The sequence below is a fragment of the Dermacentor andersoni genome, chromosome 6 (assembly GCF_023375885.2).
Source record: "Dermacentor andersoni chromosome 6, qqDerAnde1_hic_scaffold, whole genome shotgun sequence".
In the NCBI taxonomy this organism is placed as follows: domain Eukaryota; kingdom Metazoa; phylum Arthropoda; class Arachnida; order Ixodida; family Ixodidae; genus Dermacentor; species Dermacentor andersoni.
In genome coordinates, this window is record NC_092819.1 from 24,573,681 (window position 1) to 24,595,249 (window position 21,569).

The following is a 21,569-nucleotide window of genomic DNA, read 5'->3' on the forward strand; positions in this document are numbered from 1 at the left end:
GACAGACAGCTGTCGTCTACCAGCTCACCCTGCACCCCTCACGTAGGTGAGAACTAGTGTAGGTAGTTCACCTTGAACCTCTTGTCCTACCTACATTTCACAACATATTGCGGCAGTGCACGCATAATTAAGCACCGAGTAATTATATCATTGTTTCCTTACCACCACAGGAGCAGTAGATTGGGGCCTCCATGACATCGATAATTGCTTCACAACTAATGGGCGTGCAACAGGCATCAGCAGGACAGATTTTGCTATAGCATGCAATACCGCCGTCAATGCCAATGCACCCAAGCCAGCTGACGCCGGCGAGCACTTAGAGCATCAACTGGAACTAGACAGGAGGCTGAACTCTTTCAAAGGCTTCCTTTATTTCAATCACAGTCTCGCGCGTCCGCTCGGCGCTGCTAGCGGAAGTCCACTGCGAAGGAGGACTCTAGTGCCGCCTGAAGAGCACAACGTCGCAGCAAAGGCCCGTCGCAGCAAAGGCCCGTCGCAGCAAAGGCCCGTCGCAGCAAAGGCCCTGGGATCTGTAACGACACCAGGAAAAAGAACAAATCTTGTTAATCGAAGCAGTACAACGACTAAAACGCGAACAAATCGAATCGTAACACCCGCTACATGTGTAATCACATGCGAGTGCGATATGCAATGTCCCCACGTAGGCAGTTCCTATGTACGGTTCTAGAATAGAATATCATAACGGAGCCTGAAAGTGGCCTTTAACAAATTCAGGCGAATATGGAAATACAATGATGCGTTCCAGCCGCAGATGATTTGTTCGCATATTTCTTGATGCTATACGTACATGAAGATGCGATGGCCGAGCCCGAAGGTTGGCGGCGCAGCCATCTCCGGAACGGGCAGGCGGCGCAACGAAGCACCGCTTTCACCGAGCCGTCCGAAGAGCACGAGGCGGCAGCGAAACTCCTCCGCATGGTTTCCCGCCCAACGGAGGCCACGAGGTAGATCCGGTTGAACTGTAGCTGAGCCAGGAACACTGGACAAAGCTCCCATACGGGAGCCCAAAGGGACGTGAAACTGCGATGTCGGAAATAAAGAAAAAACGTTAGTGAAGCGTAACCAATGGCGGGATGTACTCACCCTGAGAAGGCGGTGACGGACGGGCGCGAAAAACGCTACAGAAAAAGTAACAAGACTCGGGCGCTGAGCGAAAGGCCGGTGTCGCGAAAAAAAAAATAACGTAGGTTTCTTCGAAGATCCACGGCAAAGGGAGGCCCATGAAAATAGTGCAGCCGTGGCCGTAGCTCTGACGATGAGCTGGCGTTTTTCCGGAGATGGCCAAAGAACACACTGAGCCACGGAAGTTGCACCACACGGCAATGCGCAGTTGGCAGATGATGCTGTACATGGGCGTCGGATCTGCAATGAGAGCAGGGACTGGTGAAGCAAAACAGAAAGTGAGAAAGACATTATGTACTCACGTGAAAAATCAGTGGTTTAGCGGAACTTCGGTGGTCCAAAAGGCATGGCGGGGTTCATTCGTAACACGCGAAAAGGCGTCGTTGAAATGCGAAAAATGGTTCGAGACTGCAACGAAACAATGGAAGTTAGCAGAAGAGAAAGCTGCAACACCCGTTCGTCGGTGTCACCCGACTGCCAAATTCCGAATGCCAAATTGCGCACGGGAAGCACTTATCGTTCAAGAGCACCTCTGTCGCGCGCGGGCATTCCTTGACACGATAAGGTGCGCCGTTTGCAACCGCATTCGGAACGGGTCGCCGTACGCAACGCAAGCGTAAAAGGGGCAACCCTATACAAGCTAGTCCTTCCTAGTGTTCGCTAAACCTGAAGCTCGTGTTCGACGACACCCCTCACGCTTCCGTCACTGACGGGACCCGACGTCACGACGGCGGACCAAGAAACCTTCGAGTCAATTAAGCGCAGCAACAGTCGTCGCAATATCGTTAGACACAAATCACGCTCGAGGAGGCTAACCTTTAGTTAACGAAGCCCGCTGTTCCGAGTCGGCTCCTTCCGCGTAGGTCCCCTGCGATGTGGTCGCGGTGGTTTCCAGATGCCCCCGACGACTGGCCAACGGTCCAACATGAAAAGCATAGTCCGGTCCAGTTCAGGGGTCCCTCGGGCAGGCAGCACAGACAAGTTGCAACGCGAAGTGACTCCCCGGGGCAGCTACGTTGTCTGCTTAAAAGGGCAAGCGCAAACGGCGCCAACCGATCGTGGAATGTTCTAGAAGCTTCTTTCTTGATAACGAGCAGAGGCGGCGCGCACGCCCAGGGAGGAACAGCGAATGACGCGGCATTTCTGCTGGGCTCGCTCCTATCGTCAGACTATAGCTTCTTGACGGCGTCGTTTGCTTGCTCGTGTGCGTTCTATTGAGTGTATTCCAAATGTCGGCATAAACAGCTATAATTTGCCGTCTTTGCCAGACAGCTGCCATATTATGTTCCGTTTCCATCCTGACGCAGACCGCGAAGACAGCTTGAAATAGTGAAGCCTGCAATGATGCCGTCTATTTTGCTGTTTGAGAAGACGACACAGATCAATTTTAACCACCGGGCTCTTAAGATATTAACATTGTTGGGACGTTAAAAACTAAGCGTTTGTGCTGTTTAGGAGACAGCCACCACCTTGGAAAAACACAGGATTAGGTGTGCGATATGCATGAGTGGTCATACACCGGAGGTTTGCGTTATCGGTTGCCTGTAATGACGGCGACTAAGTAGCCCCATAGCCTCAAATAGACTATGAGAGAAAAGGCTGACTTTTTATTTCTTTGAAATTCTGAGGAGATAAATACAAAATCTTTTCGATTTGGCAACAAAAAAATATCTGGTGTCGTGGGTTCGGCGAACGATGTCCGAGCGTGTTCCAATACGAAGTGATGGTGAGAAAAAGCTCCCGTAGTATACAGCTGCTGGAATGAATTGAAGCAGGGTACGTTAGTCTGTCGCTGACAACGTTCGAAGTGCTAGAGATGGATCAATTGCGGAGTTCTGTCGTCAGGGCGTCTGAAACTCAACGACCGCTGTCATTGAAAAGGGAAAGAACACAAAAAAATGGGGGGGGGGGGGCGAGGCAAGCAACAAGTTGTAGTATCAAAGTCTCCCTAATCAAATATTAGAACATATAAACTCCGATAGCACCTTCACCAACTTCTGGTGTAATTACTCAATGTGCCAGCATTTTGAGGACAACGGCAAATGGCAAAGGACACGTTGAATAGTTCCCTCGCTGCATGAGCCGTCAGAAGCGCACCTGTCGGTTATTCCGATTGGAAAACCAAAAGATTTTGTGAAAGCTACTCAAAGCCCCCCTCAGCGAAGTACTGGTGTCTCTGTTCGACATAGTCCAGGTGGATAACGGAGGCAATGAAAGCAATCAATGCAGACGTGTGTGATGCAAACTTGGTTATGTTCCATAAGACATTATCGTGAGACATCATTCACAAGCACTCGAAGTTTCCTTTCGTCACCAACGCGTCACTGACAACAGTCTCGAGAAAACTTTCGGCCCCGTGGCTTTATGAAATCTGTTATTAAGAGGAAGCTTTACCTCGGGGGCTCCTATTTACCTAAATACATGTAAAATAGAATTCGTTTTTCTCGGCAACCACTGCACGAAATTTGACGAGGTTTGTTGCATTTAAAACAAAACTTAAAATCTAGTGACTGTTCTTTTCGAATTTTTTATTTAGGTTGTTAATTTTTTAATTAAAATTGGCAAAAATATTTTTTTTTTCTGAAATCAAGGTTATTAAGTTTACAACTCCGTAACTCGGCAATGAAAAATAATATCATAATTATGTGAATTGCATCTAATAGTACATCTAAAGTGAACAAAATTGATATGTTACACATAAATCTCAAAAAAATTTTGTATTTTTGAAATGCAGCTTTTGCAGAGCCCTTATACACAACGTAACAAATTCTCGTAAGATGTCAATTGACGTACCAAATTTGTCCGCTTTGAATGATATAATGGATGCCCTTTACAGAGCCGCGATACCGGTTCTTGAAGCAAAGTTATTTTGTAAACTTCCGGTTTCTTTCTTTTTAACTTACGTATTCTTTAAAATTCTTTTAACAAAGTTCGGACCCTAAATCGAAAATCCGCTTCCAACAGTCACTAGAATTTAACTTTCTCTCTCAAATTCAATAAATTTCATTAAAATCGGTCCAGGGGTTGCTTCGAAAAGGCCTTTCTGTGTTTTACATGTATTTGAATAGGCCGCGCCGGAGTTGGGCCCGGGCTAAAGCTTCCTCTTAATTATGAAAAACTGATCAAATAATTCAGTGTTCCACTAATGGTTCTTGTGTATATTCTCAAAATTGTAGGCACATTTCCTGTTCGCTGAAGTTCCACATTTCTGGAAGTCGGGAACTCCGGCAATAAGCCGCCAAACGCGGCCACGCCCTGAAAGTGGCTCTCAAAGGCGGAGCGAGAATTCTCGGCGGCTTTCAAATCTCCCGCCGAGCAACGCCAAATGCGAAAGCAGTTTGGCAGCCAGCGCCATCGTTCCCTTTTCCCTGTAAACACGCAGCGAATTGCGCGCCCTCCGAGACTCGCAACACCGCACTTTGCTAAAATTTGTCGATAGATAGCGGTTGAGTGCTCCTTGGCTGCAGCTCGGTAGCGTGGTGACAGGATAGGTCCCTAAAGAAAGAGAGCATTGAGAAAAAGCTTCGGGTAGGGCCCAACTCCGACGCGGCCTTTTCAAATACATGTAAAACGCAAAAAAGCTTTTCTGAGATAACCGCTGGACCGATTTTAATGAAATTTGCTGCATTTGAGAAAGAAAGTTAAAATCTAGTGACTGTTGGAAGCGGAATTTCGATTTAGGGCTTGAATTTTCTTAAAACGATTTTTAAATATTTGACCGCTCGAAAAAAATAGAAGCACGAAGTTTACAAATTCATAGCTCTGCATTAAGAACTGATATCGCGGTTCTGTAAACGGCATCCATTAGATCATTCAAAGCGGACAAATTCGATATGTCATTTTACGTTTTACGTGAATTCGTTACGTTGGTTGCAACGGTTTTGCAAAAGTTGTATTTCCCTATAATTAATTTTTTTATATTCATGTGTAACATATCAATTTTGTCCGCTTTAGATGTACTATTAGACGCAATTCACAGAATTGTATTATCATTTTTAGTGGTTGAGTTACAGAGTTGTAAACTTGATAGTTTCGTTTTTTGAAAATTTTCGATTTTTGCCAATTTTTAATAAAAAATTGACAAACTCAAAATTTTGAAACCAACAGTCACTAGATTTTAAGTTTGTGTTTTAAATGCAACAAACCTCGTCAAATTTGGTGCAGTGGTTGCCGAGAAAAACGAATTCTCCTTTTACATGTATTCATGTAGGAGCAGCCAGCTAAAGCTTCTTCTTAAGACATTGTTTTTGTTTTTCTATTTTCTTATTTAGAAATGTTCATACATACAAAAGAAAGAAGGAAAAGTTACCACATTTATCTGTTTTGAGAGCGTCGCAACAGCTGCAGCGTGACTGTTTACCTCCAAACCTCCTGCATTTTGTATTGCCAAAGTAATACGTAATGCACCTTATGTATAGGCTGCCAATCTGTGAGGCTCTAATACTAAATATAACGTCAATGTAACTTATCTTCCCCTAACTTAAATATTACCCGCGGTGATAGTGCACTAGCTAAGTGGCGTTGGCGTTCTACAGCTGAGAGGTTGCGGGTTCGAAATGTAAAAACGTTCGTGTACTTCGATTTAACTGCACGTTAAATAACTCCAAAATAATCCGCAGTCCCACTTTACGGTGTGCCTCATTATCATATCGTGGTTTAGTCACGTAATACCTCAGAATTTAATCTTAATTTCACAATTTGGTATCGAAAACAAAATAAACAAGGAAAGAAACCAGGCACCCTGTCTACATGTCTACCTGTCTAATTTATTATTATTTGTTTTTATTGTTGCCGTTCTTAAATGGGGACTGTTGGTGCTTTTGCGACGCATCCTCGCAAATCCCCCTCGTCGGTGCAAGCCAGAGTATTCAAGGAGGCAGGAAATACGACAAGGACGACGACAACAAAATGACGCTTTCTTCGCTTCTCTCTCTCTCTCTTTCTTTCTTTCTTTCTTTCTTTCTCGTTCTACCTTTTTTTTTAGTGCGTAAGCATTTCTGTGGTTGCCCAACGAGAAAACGGTCCGTCCGTTCCTCCTTCGCGTAAGGCGAACGCTTTCAAGATAGAACCAGCCAGCTGCGCAAACAGACGACGACGAACGCTCGAGCAATGGCATGAAAATTCGGGGTGGGCCGAAATCCTGGCGCCCAGCCGAGCGTCCTTCAGGACCCCTACTTTGGGAAATAATGTTTTACCACCATCACCACCACAAATTTGAAATCTGGGAATAGGCCAAGTTAAATTTCGGGGTGGGCCATCCATGGGGTGGGCCAAGCTGAAATCTGTTCGTGGGCCAACTGAAACTTATGGGTGGATCAACTTGAAATTTGTCGATGGGCATACTTATATCAGTGGGTGGGCCAAATTGAAGTTTGGGAGTGGGCCAACTTGAAATTTGGGTGTGGGCCTACTTGAGATTTTGGGGTGGCCCAATGTCCAATTAAACGTTGCTGAACGCCCTTCGAGTTATGAACACCTTGAGGTCAGGCGAGCGCGTTGAGATGCTTGGCGCGTTTTCATTGGGCCTCACCGAGGCGCATTCAGAACGCAGAAATGGTGGGCCACCCTAATCTTTCACCTAGGTGTCTTCAGTGGCACTCGCACCTCGACGTTGGTGCTCTTTAGCTTAACTTTATGCGAACGCAGCATACGAACCGAACTGGAAGGCAACTGCTTTTAATTAAATAGCCTGTTAATGATCATGCCACCATCTTGTGTGTGACGTCATTAAGGAAGTCATAATTTCCGCCTTTTACATCCGGGTTTCCAGGAATCTCTCCAAAGTCGTGCTCACGTGGAGGATCCAAGTTATACATTTCTGCGGTTTGGTGTGCGGTAAGCAGTAATTTCTAATTATTTATAATTATTCCAGACAATTCAGTAACTCCACATGTTGCTTAAGATGTGCTCTGATATCATAACTATAATTAAGCCCATAAGTGTTGCACTGTCCTATTTTCTCTCAATTTTTTTTTTCTGATTTATTCTTATTTTCGTCCCCGCTCGTCTCAGTGATTTCTATCTAATTCTAATTATTGCAGACACTTCAGTAACTCAAATTGTAACTAAACTTATGCTCTTATATTATATATATAATGAAACGCATAAATTCTGTACTGCACTGTTGTTTTATTTACTTATTTATTTTGAATTTTGTCTCCGGCAGTCTCGGTGGTTTCTAAATAATTCAAATTATTCCACACCCTTCAGTAACTCAACATGTAACTAAATTTATGGTCTGATATCATATCTTAAAGAAACCCATAAATTTTGTACAGTACTATTCTTTTCTATTTTTTCTCATTTATTTTGACTTTCATCCACGCTCGTCTCAGTGATTTCATATAATTATAATTATTCCAGACACTTCAGTATTTCGGCATGTAACTAGACGTATACTCTGATATCATATCAATAAAGAAAGTCATGAATTTTGCACTGCACTATTTATTTTTCTATTCTTTTTTGCTTGTTTGAATTTCGTCCCCGGTCATCTCAGCTATTTCTAATTAATCCTCATTATTTCATACACTTCAGTATCTCAACATGTAACTAAAGTAATGCTCTGATATCATTTCTATAACTAAACCCATAAATTTTCTACTGTACTATATTTTCAATTTTTTCTGATTCATTTTAAATTTCGTCCCCGGAAGTCTCACTGATTTCTAATTATTTCCAATTATTCCACACACTTCGGTAACTCAAGCTGTAAATAAACTTAAGCTCAGATATAATATCCATATATAATGAAACCCATGAATTATGTACTGTTACTGTACCATTTCTTTCTCAATTTTTTCTGGTCTATTTTGATTTTCGTTCCCGCTCATCTCAGTGATTTCTAATTAATTCTAATTATTCCAGACGCTTCGGTAATTGAACTTATAAGTACGCTTATGCACTGATATCATATCTGTAATGAAACCCATGAATTTTGCATTGTACTATCTTTTCTTTTACCGATTTATTTTGAACTGCCTACCAGGTCGTCTCAGGGGGTGAAGTGCCAGTGCTGCTCAAGAAACAAGAGTGTCAGTTGATCCTTAAGCCACTAAAGAACAAGAGCGTCCACTATACCGAAGGCACCATGATCTTGGAGCTAATTAGAAGACAAAAAAAATATCAAAATAAATTCTGGGGGTTTACGTGCGAAAACCACTTTCTGATTATGAAGCACGCCGTAGTGGACGACTCCGGAAATTTCGACCACCTGGGGTTCTTTAACGTGTGCCTAAATCTAAGTACACGGGTGTTTTAAGTGTTCTAAGAACGGAGGGGCTGGGAGGCTGGTCCCGTTGAGCTCCCCTTTCCATCAGACGCAGGTCAGGTCTTGAACCGTAGCGGCGTCCTCCGCCAGCTCAACAGCCCAGAGCTGGTCTGAGCGTTCGCCGAGCAGTATAGCCCCCCATTGCTCGGGGGTGTTCATTTTAGCATTGTGATTTATGCTGTGCCTGATACTGTTTGGAGGTGATTGGCATTCCCACATAATATGATGAAGGTCTGCACGAGGGGATGATGGCCATCGACGCCAGCTTTTACGGAAAGTGCGGACGCAAAGAACCCTGCTTCGAGCATTTAGCTGATGCTGCGGTATATTGTTTACAGGTACCCTGAGCTTACACGTGTCGCAATAGACTACGCAACACCAACTGGCTGCTTTTTTCACGAGCCTGACCTGTGCTGCATGCTTCTCTGTGGGGTGGCAGAACTCGAGATGGAACAAAAACATGGGACAAGCAGTTGCTCCCGCACAACTTGCTGACACTTCTACAGCGAAGCTGTATACTCTACCGTCCAAAGAAATTTCCGTACCGTTGTTGGCGTGGTAAGCAAGAAACTCCGCATTCGTGGGCCGATCCCGGAGACAATGCACTGCTGGGCCGACCTGCGGCGGAAGATGAAGCAGGGGTTAAGCACTCGCCATACGTGGGCTGATCCCAAAGATAGTGCAATGCCAGGCCGATAAGCGGCGGAGGTGAAGCAGGCGTTAAGCACTCGCCATACGTGGGCCGATCCCGAGAATAGTGCAATACCGGGCCGACCCGCGGCGGAGGTGACGCAGGCGTTAATCACACCCGATACGTGGGCTGATTCCGAAGATAGTGCAACACCAGACTGACCCGCGGCGGAGGTGAAGCAAGCGTTAAGCACTCCCCATACGTGGGCCGATCCCGAAGACAGTGCAATGCCGGGCCCACCCGCGGCGGAAGATGAAGCAGGGGTTAAGCACTCGCCATACGTGGGCTGATCCCAAAGATAGTGCAATGCCAGGCCGATAAGCGGCGGAGGTGAAACAGGCGTTAAGCACTCGCCATACGTGGGCCGATCCCGAAGATAGTGCAATACCGGGCCTACCCGCGGCGGAGGTGACGCAGGCGTTAATCACACCCGATACGTGGGCTGATTCCGAAGATAGTGCAACACCAGACTGACCCGCGGCGGAGGTGAAGCAAGCGTTAAGCACTCCCCATACGTGGGCCGATCCCGAAGACAGTGCAATGCCGGGCCCACCCGCGGCGGAAGATGAAGCAGGGGTTAAGCACTCGCCATACGTGGGCTGATCCCAAAGATAGTGCAATGCCAGGCCGATAAGCGGCGGAGGTGAAACAGGCGTTAAGCACTCTCCATACGTGGGCCGATCCCGAAGATAGTGCAATACCGGGCAGACCCGCGGCGGAGGTGACGCAGGCGTTAATCACACCCGATACGTGGGCTGATTCCGAAGATAGTGCAACACCAGACTGACCCGCGGCGGAGGTGAAGCAAGCGTTAAGCACTCCCCATACGTTGGCCGATCCCGAAGACAGTGCAATGCCGGGCCCAACCGCGGCGGAGGTGCAGTTTGCCATTAAGGGGCCCACATACACAGCTTCGCTCGTCATCCTTCACAGAGTAGAAGGGCACCGAGTTTTTTTTTTTCTTTAGCTTCTAGATCGCGCCCACGTGCATGCTCCCTCTGTCGTGTATTGCAGCAGTCCCGTTGGCTGCCACGACCAAGTGACGCGTGTTGCTTGAAAGCCTACGCTAACAAAAGGCTTTCCTCTATCATGACTGATGATTCACCATACAGATGGTCGTCGCTGTTCCATCCGGCAAGCTACCACTATATCCTACATGGCGCTTCGCGGCCTCCATTTTCCGCGAGCTGCAGGACTTACCATTTCAGTGAAGAAAGCCGTTGTTACGTTTCGCCTACAACGCGCGGTAATGCCGGCGCGGATGCAACGGACGCCGAGGCTTCGCTCAAAGCGGCAGACATTTTGGCCCGTTCGACGCCGCCGCAACGCCTCCCCGCCAAGCGTGTCCAGGCGTGTTTCAGTGCCACGTGTCTTCGTATGTGCGTGTGTGTGTGTGTGCCCACGCTTGTCAAAGCGCGGCAGCCGGGGAGCGGAGCTCCCCAAGTGAGGAGCCAGCAGGTCTGTCCGTCGGCGGGTTGGCGATGCGTCACTGCACTCGGTTCACCATGTCTCTCGGCTCGACCGTGCGCGCCGTCGTGGGCTCATGCTCCGCCGTCGCGTGGGCTCATCCCGTGACCTTCCTTCTGGCCCGCGACGCCGAGAGTATAAGAGTAGCTGCCCCCGGACGCCAGGAGAGAGGCTCCGATTTCTTCTGTTGAGTTACGTGCTCTCCCGTCTCTCCACTTCGGTCGACCTGACCGGCCGCTCTTTTGCTATGTTAGAATAAACCAGTTGTTCTGTTACCAGTCTACTCATGCTTTGCCGGGACCTTCGGATGCTTCCAGTGCCCCAGGCCGCCAGGCCAACGCTACCCTTGGGGCTTGCGACCCATTGGCAATAACGGGCGTCAGCACCGAGACCCCAACAACTGGTTGCCAGCGGTGAGATCGCGACAACGGAGGCCAGCAGCGAAGAGATGCGGTTGAATGTATGCTGAGCAGCACAACGACCATCCGGGAGCAGTGCAACGAGCCCTGTGTGATGACTGGTTGCCTGCAGCGGAACGACTGCGCTGAAGTCTTGGCTGCGAGGTTTGGTGAGTGCGGGACTTTCTTCTTCTGAGTTTTGCCAGGCTTTTGTTAGTGTCAGAAACAGAGCTGGTAATTGTGGTTGTCGTTGCTGCCGGGTTAGTTTGCGGCAAGACAATAGTAGGCAGTAGAGAAAGCAGCATTCAGAGCAGCCATGGATTTGAAGTCGTTGCGCAAACCGAAATTGCTGGAGCTTGCAAGAGAGTTGGGTCTGGATGTCTCAGACAAACTCAGAAAACCAGAACTGCTAAGGGCTATTCTTGAGTTAGAAGCTGAGGATGACGAGCTGTCGGAATGCCTTGAGACCATTGAGGAGAGGGAGCTTGAACTTAAAGAACAGAAAGAGAAAGATGAGCGTGAACTTAAAGAACAGAAAGAGAAAGATGAGCGTGAACGAAAAGAACAGAAAGAAAAAGAAGAGCGCGAACACGCTTTGGAAATGAAGCGTCTCGAGGTAGAGATGGAACGCGCTCGTAATGGAAGTCAGACACACGGTGCAGGAGAACGAGTATTGTTCAAAATGACTGACCTGATGCGGCCGTTTAAGCTTGGAGAGGACATTGGTTTGTTGCTGGTTAACTTTGAGCGAACGTGCGAGAAGCAGGGGTTCTCTCGGGAAACGTGGCCACAGCGCTTGCTCACTTTGCTACCCGGCGAGGCGGCCGACGTAGTCGCTCGCTTGGAGAGAGAGGAGGCAGAGGATTTCGACAAAGTGAAATCGAGTCTGCTAAAAAAGTACCGGCTGTCAGCGGAGGCGTTCCGTCGGAAGTTTCGGGAAAATGAGAAAGGCAAAAGTGAGTCATATACAGAGTTTGCGTACAGGCTTATGTCAAACATGCAGGAGTGGCTCAAAGAAGAGAAAGCGTTTGGTGACCACGAGAAAGTTCTGCAGTGTTTCGGGCTAGAACAGTTTTATAGTCGGTTACCTGAGAACGTGCGGTACTGGGTCTTGGATAGGCCAGACGTTAGTACGGTGGCTAGAGCCGCTGAGTTAGCCGAGGAGTTTGTGACGCGTCGGGCTCGCGGAGCTAAGGACGGTCAAAAGGGTGAATTTGGCTCCAAGTTTGAGAGGCCGAAGTTCACACCCATGAGAGCAAAGGGGGATACACGTAGTGCGGATGCGAGTGAAAGCAGTCCGACCGAACGTAAGGAGACGGCGGCAACCGAAGCCGAACGCAGAAAGCGGTTCGAGACGAGGCAAGCGCGCGTTTGTTATACGTGCCAGAAGCCGGGTCACTTTTCGGCGCAGTGTCCAGAAACAAAAACAAAAGTCGTGTTTTTGTCTTTATGCAGCACTGACGAGAACATGAAGCTTCTCGAGCCTTACATGCGAGACCTCCTCGTGAACGGGAAAGAGTGCCGAGTGCTTCGCGATTCCGCAGCTACAATGGATGTAGTTCACCCCTCTTACGTAGAACCCGATATGTTCACGGGCGAGTGCGCATGGATCAAGCAAGCAGTGGAAGCTCATAGCGTGTGTCTGCCGGTAGCAAAAGTGCTTATTGAAGGACCTTTCGGAGCACTTGAGACGGAGGCCGCAGTGTCATCTATGCTGCCCCCCCAGTACCCGTACTTATTTTCGAACAGGTCCGATCACCTCCTGCGCGAGAAGGGGCTTTTGTTTGGTGAGGCTAGCGTTCAGGCCTTAACCAGATCGAAGGTTCGGGAGCTCGCTGCAAAGGCGGTAGTTGCGGGGCCGACGTTGTTGAACGATGAAAAAGGGTCAGAGGCGCAGCAAGCTGGTATTCAGAGCACGCCCGAACTGAATAAAATTGCGCCTGTAGCGTTAAAGGCACCAGATACTGGAGAGGAAAATCCCGACACGGGAAAGTTAGAAGAGCTGTCTCCAGATTTGCTCATCGCGCCTACGTCAGACGGACTTAACAGGTTGCTAAAAGTCAGCCGGTCGGCTTTGATAGCCGAGCAAAAGAAGGATGGCAGCCTAGAAAACATACGCTGCATTGTCAAGGAAGGTATCGCCAAGAAAAATGCTCGCTTTGTGGAAAGAGGTGGGGTCCTGTACCGGAAGTATCTAGACCGCAGGGGAGTGGAGTTCGATCAGCTGATCGTGCCTCAATGCTATCGTCAGGATCTGTTGCGCTTGTCGCATGGGGGTTCGTGGTCCGGACACCTAGGAGTTAAGAAAACTAAGGACCGTCTCTTGCAAGAGTACTATTGGCCAGGGTGTTTTCGGGACGCAGACCACTTTGTGAAGACATGCGACACCTGTCAGCGGGTGGGCAAGCCAGGGGACAAATCGAGGGCGCCGTTGAAGTTGGTACCTATCATTACGGAGCCTTTTAGACGGCTCGTTATTGATACAGTGGGACCTCTGCCGGTAACAGCCACGGGGTACCGACACATTTTGACTGTGATCTGCCCAGCGACAAAGTTCCCTGAAGCAGTGCCGCTTAAAGAACTCAGCTCAGTTGAGATAGTCAATGCACTACTGTCCATATTTGCGCGAATTGGTTTTCCTGCAGAAATCCAGTCAGATCAGGGTACAGTGTTTACTAGCGCTTTGACGACAGCCTTTCTCGAAAGGTGCGGGGTAAAGCTGTTACACAGCTCAGTGCACCACCCCCAGTCGAATTCCGTTGAGAAGCTCCACTCCGTCATGAAGCGCGTGTTGAGAGCATTGTGTTTTGAACATCAAACTGACTGGGAGCTGTGTCTGCCTGGAGTGATGTTTGCATTAAGGACCGCGCCGCATGCGGCTACGGGGTTTTCGCCAGCTGAGCTGGTGTACGGTCGCTCGCTGCGATCTCCGCTTCGCATGCTTCTAGAATCATGGGAAGGCAGGGGCGACGACCCAGTCGTGGTAGAGTACGTGCTTAAGCTCCTCGAACGCTTAAGAAGGGCACAGGAGTTGTCAGGTGAAGCAATGGCAGAGGCCCAGCAGAGGGCCAAGGTTTATTATGATCGGACAGCCAGGGCCCGTCGTTTTGAGGTGGGCGATGAGGTCATGATATTGCGCACATCGCTAAAGAACAAACTCGACGTGCAGTGGGAGGGCCCAGCACGGATTGTTCAAAAACTGTCGGACGTTAACTACGTGGTGAGTCTGCCAGGAAAGCGGAAAGCACAACAAGTTTACCACTGTAATCTGCTCAAACCCTATAAGCAACGGGAAGCAGTGGTGTGCATGATGGTAAACGTTCCCGAAGAGCTTCCGGTCGAGCTTCCGGGACTAGGCTCAGTGACGAACAGGAAAGACACCGATCAAGTCATTAGTGACTTAATAAGTAAAGCATCGCTGTCGCCTGAGCAGAAAACCGAACTACACCAGCTCTTACAAGAGTTTCAAGGTCTGTTCTCTGAGAGGCCTGGTAGGACTTCTGTCCTTACTCATGACATAGAACTTACCTCCCCAGAGCCAGTACGATCCAAGGCGTACCGGGTGTCACCCCGCCAGAGCGATATTATGGAGGCTGAGGTAAAGAAAATGCTACAGCTCGGTGTTATTGAGGCGGGTGAGAGTGATTATACCTCCCCTTTGATTTTAGTTGAGGTACCGGGCAAGGAACCTCGTCCTTGCGTCGACTACCGCAGGCTTAATTCCATCACTAAGGATCAAATTTATCCGATCCCTAACATCGAGGAGCGCCTTGAGAGAGTGAGTAGCGCTCAGTTTATTTCCACCCTAGATCTTGTCAGGGCTTATTGGCAGGTTCCACTTACAGAAGAGGCTAGTAGGTATGCGGCGTTCATTTCACCAATGGGGACATTCCGTCCTAAAGTTTTGAGTTTTGGTTTGAAGAACGCGCCATACTGCTTTTCAAGCCTCATGGATAAAGTGTTGCGGGGACAGCAAGAATTCGCTTTACCGTATCTAGACGACGTAGCGATATTCTCCGCATCCTGGCCTGAGCATATGGAGCACTTGCGGGCAGTGCTAACCCGCCTGCGCGATGCGGGCTTGACAGTCAAGGCTCCCAAGTGCCACTTAGCACAGGCCGAGGTTGTCTACCTCGGACACGTGATTGGTCGGGGTCGTCGCCGCCCCTCTGAAATAAAGGTGGCCGCTGTGCGAGACTTCCCGCAACCGCGCACGAAGACCGATATTCGGTCGTTCTTAGGTGTCGCCGGCTACTATCAGAGGTACATCCCCAGGTACTCTGATATCGCGTCTCCCCTAACGGATGCTCTAAGAAAGACAGAGCCGCAAACAGTCGTCTGGGATGAGACAAAGGAAAGAGCTTTTAGCGCCCTAAAGAGCGCCCTAACAAGCCAGCCTGTGCTACGATCGCCCGACTACACAAAAGGGTTCGTTGTTCAGTGTGATGCTAGTGAGCGAGGCATGGGCGTTGTACTGTGCCAACGGGAAAATGGAGAAGTAGAACACCCCGTCCTGTATGCTAGTCGTAAGCTGACGAGTCGTGAGCAGGCGTATAGCGCCACCGAGAAAGAGTGTGCGTGTATCGTGTGGGCCGTTCAGAAATTGTCATGTTACCTAGCCGGCTCGAGGTTTTTCATTGAGACGGATCACTGCCCTCTCCAATGGCTGCAGACCATCTCTCCCAAAAATGGCCGCCTCCTGCGCTGGAGCCTCGCTTTGCAACAATATTCCTTTGAGGTACGTTACAAAAAGGGGAGTCTCAACGGTAACGCCAATGGCTTAAGTCGAAGCCCCTAACGTGGGAATCAGCCTCAAAATTGCTTGTTACTGATGTTTTTCTTCCTGAGGCAGGATTTTTAACCTATTGCTTTCGTGTAGTGTTTCAAAGTGATGATGTGCTTTCTAGTGCAATTTTCCGATTTGTGGACGCGTTCTGAGTGCTGCTAAACTACTGTAAGGAACTAGGCAGCAGTATAAAAGGGGAAAGAGCCTGGCAGGGCTTAGTGAGGGTTGTGCCGTGCTTGCTGACTGAGCGGTTGACTTTCGGCGTAGTTCTAACGCTTGCCGGAAACGAGAACAAAAATGTCAACTCTCCCGAAGTCACTTTGCAGTGTCCTGTGTGTACCTGAACGTGAGAACGAGGCCTTCTCTGTGCGCTGCGCTCAAGAAATGCCAAAGGACGCCCGACTTCGGTTATGAGCATCATCGAGCGACATCCCTCCGGACAGCGGATGCAGTCCCCTGACCATCGGGATCTCCTGCCCCCGGCGGGGCGGTCTGTTACGTTTCGCCTACAACGCGCGGTAATGCCGGCGCGGATGCAACGGACGCCGAGGCTTCGCTCAAAGCGGCAGACATTTTGGCCCGTTCGACGCCGCCGCAACGCCTCCCCGCCAAGCGTGTCCAGGCGTGTTTCAGTGCCACGTGTCTTCGTATGTGCGTGTGTGTGTGTGTGTGCCCACGCTTGTCAAAGCGCGGCAGCCGGGGAGCGGAGCTCCCCAAGTGAGGAGCCAGCAGGTCTGTCCGTCGGCGGGTTGGCGATGCGTCACTGCACTCGGTTCACCATGTCTCTCGGCTCGACCGTGCGCGCCGTCGTGGGCTCATGCTCCGCCGTCGCGTGGGCTCATCCCGTGACCTTCCTTCTGGCCCGCGACGCCGAGAGTATAAGAGCAGCTGCTCCCGGACGCCAGGAGAGAGGCTCCGATTTCTTCTGTTGAGTTACGTGCTCTCCAGTCTCTCCACTTCGGTCGACCTGACCGGCCGCTCTTTTGCTATGTTAGAATAAACCAGTTGTTCTGTTACCAGTCTACTCATGCTTTGCCGGGACCTTCGGATGCTTCCAGTGCCCCAGGCCGCCAGGCCAACGCTACCCTTGGGGCTTGCGACCCATTGGCAATAACGGGCGTCAGCACCGAGACCCCAACACCGTCAATAAGGTAACCCCAACGCTTCGCCAGAACCCACGTAAACACCGCCTCTTTATCGAATTAATTTAACGTGCCATTGTAAGGTTAGGGTTGCTAAAGTCTTTCGGAAGCGACATCGACGGCACTCGTCTACCAGCTCACCCTGCACAGCCGTCGTAGCTGAGAACTAGTGCAGGTGGTTCACAGTGAACTTTTTGTCCCACTGACATTTCACACATAAGTACACATAAGTACTGAGCCATTATTGCACAATTCACTTACTAGCACAGGAGCACTAATGTACGTAGATCGGTACCTCCGTGGCATCGATAATTCCTTCGACTAAATGGCTTGCGACAGGCATCAGCAGGGTAAAGTTGCTATTGCATGCAATACCGCCGTCAACGCCAATGCGCCCAAGCCAGCTGACACCGGCGAGCACATAAAGCATCGACAGGAACTAGACAGGAGACTGAACTCTTTTAAAGACTTCCTTTATTTTAATCAGTCATGCGTCATCTCTGGTCTGCTAGCGGAAGTCCACTGCTAAGGAGAAGTTGGGCGCTGCCTGAAGACCACAATGTGGCAGCAAAGGAAGCTCAGATAGCAGATGGCATGACGACAGCACGAAACCAGTCGTCGCAGCAGCACCAGGCAGCAGAGCCGGCAGCATGCAGGAAACGGCGCCAGCAAGAGCCCTGGGACCTGTAACGACAGGAGGAAAATAAAAATCTCATTAATCGAAACAGTACAACGACTGAAACGCGAAAGAAATCTAATCGTAACACCCAGTGCAATCACATGAGTGCGATACGCAATGTCACCCCGCAGCCTGTTTCTAAGTACGGTTGTAGAATAGAATATCGTAACGGAGACTGAATGTGGCGTTTTACAAATTCTGGCAAATGAAAGAACACACTGATGCGTTCCAGTCGCAGACGAATTGTCGCATATATATGGATAATATACGTACATAAGTATGCGATGGCAGAGCCCGAAGGTTGGCGGCGCAGCGAAGCAATGCGGACTATGGCCGAGAAGGATGGCACAGCCATTTCCGCAACGGGCAGACGGGGCGACGAAGCACAGCTTTCACCGAGCCGCCCGAAGACCACGAAGCGGCAGCGAAACTCCTCTGCACGGTTTCCAGCCGAACGAAGGCCACGGGGTAGACCCCGCAGAACCGTAGCTGAGCCAGGAGCACTGTGGACCAAGCGCACATACAGGAGCCCAAAGGTACGCGTAACTACGATGCAGGAAATAAAGAAAAAAAACTTAGTATAGCGTAAGCAACGGTGGGATGTACTCACCCTGAAAATGCGGTGACGGACGGGCGCGAAAAACGGGACAGAAAAAGTAGCAAGACTCGGGTGCTGAGCGAAAGGCCGGTGTCGCGAAAAAAGAAAAAAAAAACGTAGGTTTCTTCGAAGACCCATGGAAAAGGGAGGCGCATGAAAATATTGCAGCCGTGGCCGTAGCTCTGACGATGAGGTGGCGTTTTTCCGGAGATGGCCGAAGAACACACTGAGCCACGGAAGTTGCACCACACGGCAATGCTCAGTTGGCAGATGGTGTTGTGCATGGGCGTCGGATCTGCAATGAGCGCAAGGACTTGTGAAGCAAAACAGAAAGTGAGAAAGACATGATGTACTCACGTGAAAAAGCAGCGGTTTAGCGGAACTTCGGTGGTCCAAAAGTCATGGCGGGGTTCATTCGTAACACGCGAAAAGGCGTCGTTGAAATGCGAAAAACGGTTCGAGACTGCAACGAAACAATGGAAGTTAGCAGAAGAGAAAGCTGCAACACCCGTTCGTCGATGTCACCTGACTGCCAAATTCCGAATGCCAATTTGCGCACGGGAAGCACTTATCGTTCAAGAGCACCTCTGTCGCGCGCGGGCATTCCTTGACACGATAAGGTGCGCCGTTTGCAACCGCATTCGGAACGGGTCGCCGTCCGCAACGCAAGCGTAAAAGGGGCAACCCTATACAAGCTAGTCCTTCGTAGTGTTCGCTAAACCTGAAGCTCGTGTTCGACGACACCCCTCACGCTTCCGTCACTGACGGGACCCGACGTAACGACGGCGGACCAAGAAACCTTCGAGTCAATTGAGCGCAGCAATATAGTCGTCGCAATATCGTTAGACACAAATCACGCTCGAGGAGGCTCACCTTAACGAAGCCCGCTGTTCCGAGTCGCCTCCCTCCGCGCCGGTCCTCTGCGATGGGGTCACGGTGGTTTCCAGATGCCCCTGACGACCGGCCTGCTGTCCGAGTACAAGCACGCGCACATGAAAACCATAGTCCGGTCCAGTTCAGGGGTCTCTCGGGCAGGCAGCACAGACAAGTTGCAACGCGAAGTGACTCCCCGGGGCAGCTACGTTGTCTACTTAAAAGGCAAACGCAAACGGCGCCGGCCGATCGTGGAATGTTCTAGAAGCTTCTATCTTGATAACGAGCAGAGGCGGCGCGCACGCCCAGGGAGGAACAGCGAGTGACGCGGCACTTCTGCTAGGCTCGCTCCTATCATCAGACTACTGCTTCTTGGCGGCGTCGTTTGCTTGCGCGTGTGCGTTCTATTGAGTGTATTTCAAATGTTGTCATAAACAGCTATAACTTGCCATCTTTGCCAGATAGCGGCCATATTATGTTCTGTTGCAAAGCTGACGTAGACCGCAAAGAAAACTTCATATACCGAAGCCTACAATGATGCCACTTGCTTTCTATAGTGAGCAGATGACACAGACCAGTAAGGAATCTAAAAATTGAGCGTGGGTGCTGCTTAAAACAGAGGCACTGCCTTGAGAAAATGCGTTTGTGTATGCGATCGTGCACCTGTCCCCCACCCCCCTACCCCTCTTCCACTCTCTATCTCAACTTTGTATTCCGTCTTTCCCGTCCCCCAGAGTAGGGTAACCAACCAGCCGCATTTCCGGTTAATATCCCTGCCTTCTCTCTTTCTTTCCTCATCCACCCCTATATAGGTATGCGATCTGCATGGGTCGTCATACACCAGAGGTATGCGCTATCGCTTGTCTGTAGTGAAGCCGACTAAGTTGCTCCATAGACTCAAATATAATATGGGAGAACAACGGGGCTTTTTATTTCTTTTGGAATTTTTCGGAGAGAAATGCTCACAGAAACTTTGCGGTTTGCTTTGGCGACAAAAACAAAATTACGGTGCCGTGGTTTCGGTGAACGATGTCCAGGCGTTTTCCAATACGCACTGTGACGGTGTGAAAGAGGTGCCTTAGTATGTAGGTATCGTAACTTATTGAAACACAGACCCTTATTGTGTCGCTGACATCGTTCGAAGCGCTTGAGGTAAACGGATTGCGAAATTCTTTCTGAGCAAATGAAACACAACGACCGCTGTGATTTAAAAAGAAAAGGGGGGTGGGGAAGGCGCGGAATACGTTGTAGTATCGAAGTCTTCCTAATGAGATATCAGAACGTAGAAACTATCACCGTAATGCATACCGGGCAACGTTGGCGGCGAAATGCAACGCGGACTCTTGCATGGGTGGTAATGTTATTGTTTCGCCCTTTTTATATTTGAGTCAACGATTTACCATAAAGGGCATGCGCAGTCGTGGTTTTCTTTCATGAAATTTTTTGTGGGCTGCCAGGATTTACTTTGTAAAGAACGTAAGACAAGGTATGCGCAACTTTAGTGATAGAAGAACTTTAGTACCGCATAGAATATGCGTGATTCTGTCGCTGGACTATCGACGCTGGACGAGGGATGCCGACGGCGGATTTTTTGCGACACGAGGCCCTTGTCGTTATAGCGTTAATAGCTCCCTCGCTGCATGACCCGTCGAAAGTACACCGGTCGGCTGTTCCGATGAGGAAAGCAAATTATCTGCGAAAGCAACGTCAAGCCACACCCAGCAGAGTACTGCTGTCTCGGTTTGAGGTAGTCCAGATGGGAGGCAGAGCCAATGAGAGCAATCAAAGTGGTGCAGACATGTGTTATACAACCTTGGCTATATGTTCCATAAGATATCATTGCGAGATCATTCGCAAGTACTCGAAGTTTCGCTGCTTCATCTCTTCTTGACAGCGGGATGCATGTTCTGCGTCGTCTTCATGAGCAGCTTTACGGCATGCTCCTTGTTTATTATGGCACATCGCCTTGGAAGCAGTCAAACTCAATATCATGCTGGGGCATGTTGTGAAGCACCAGTCCATTTCTAGAACTAGTTGTTAGTACACTGCCCACGGCGTGAAGTGTACAGTAAACAATATAGAGTGGCTTTGGGGTCACTGAGCACACTCCACATTTTTGAGAAGCAATTACAATTTTGCAAGGCGAGCAGGTTAGCTACCGACTCTCCAAGCTCGCTCCCTTTGCCTCAGGCAGCGCCTGCAAGCGGCGTTCCTGCCCTGTCTTTTCTAATACTTCAGCTTTTTCACGTATCGCAATCAAGAGCCCACATAACGGTCGCGTCCCGCATACCGTCACGAATCTGCATTCTTTCATTTGTGTCCGTGTGGCGCTTATCGTTTTGGGCCTGGTGATCCCTCGGAGCGAAGGATGCTTCACAGGCAGACATGCAGCAGTCACGGGTGCTGTTCACGTATCATCGTTCACTCAAGGCCACTAAATCAGTGTCACCTCAGTCTTACGGAGAAGCAGTCATGTTACAGATCTTCGGCTTTTCGAACGCCCAGAAATCACAGCTCACTCA

At 49.4% G+C, this 21,569-nt stretch overlaps 1 long non-coding RNA gene across 1 annotated transcript; it reads right to left on the bottom strand.

Moving 5' to 3' along the window:
- Positions 1 to 352: 352 nt before the first annotated feature.
- Positions 353 to 2,286, bottom strand: LOC129382265 (uncharacterized). The gene is made up of 3 exons (XR_011895101.1): positions 1,960 to 2,286; positions 809 to 1,041; positions 353 to 530 (listed from the first exon to the last, which is right to left on the bottom strand). It is a non-coding gene; the product is annotated as an uncharacterized lncRNA (long non-coding RNA).
- Positions 2,287 to 21,569: the final 19,283 nt, after the last annotated feature.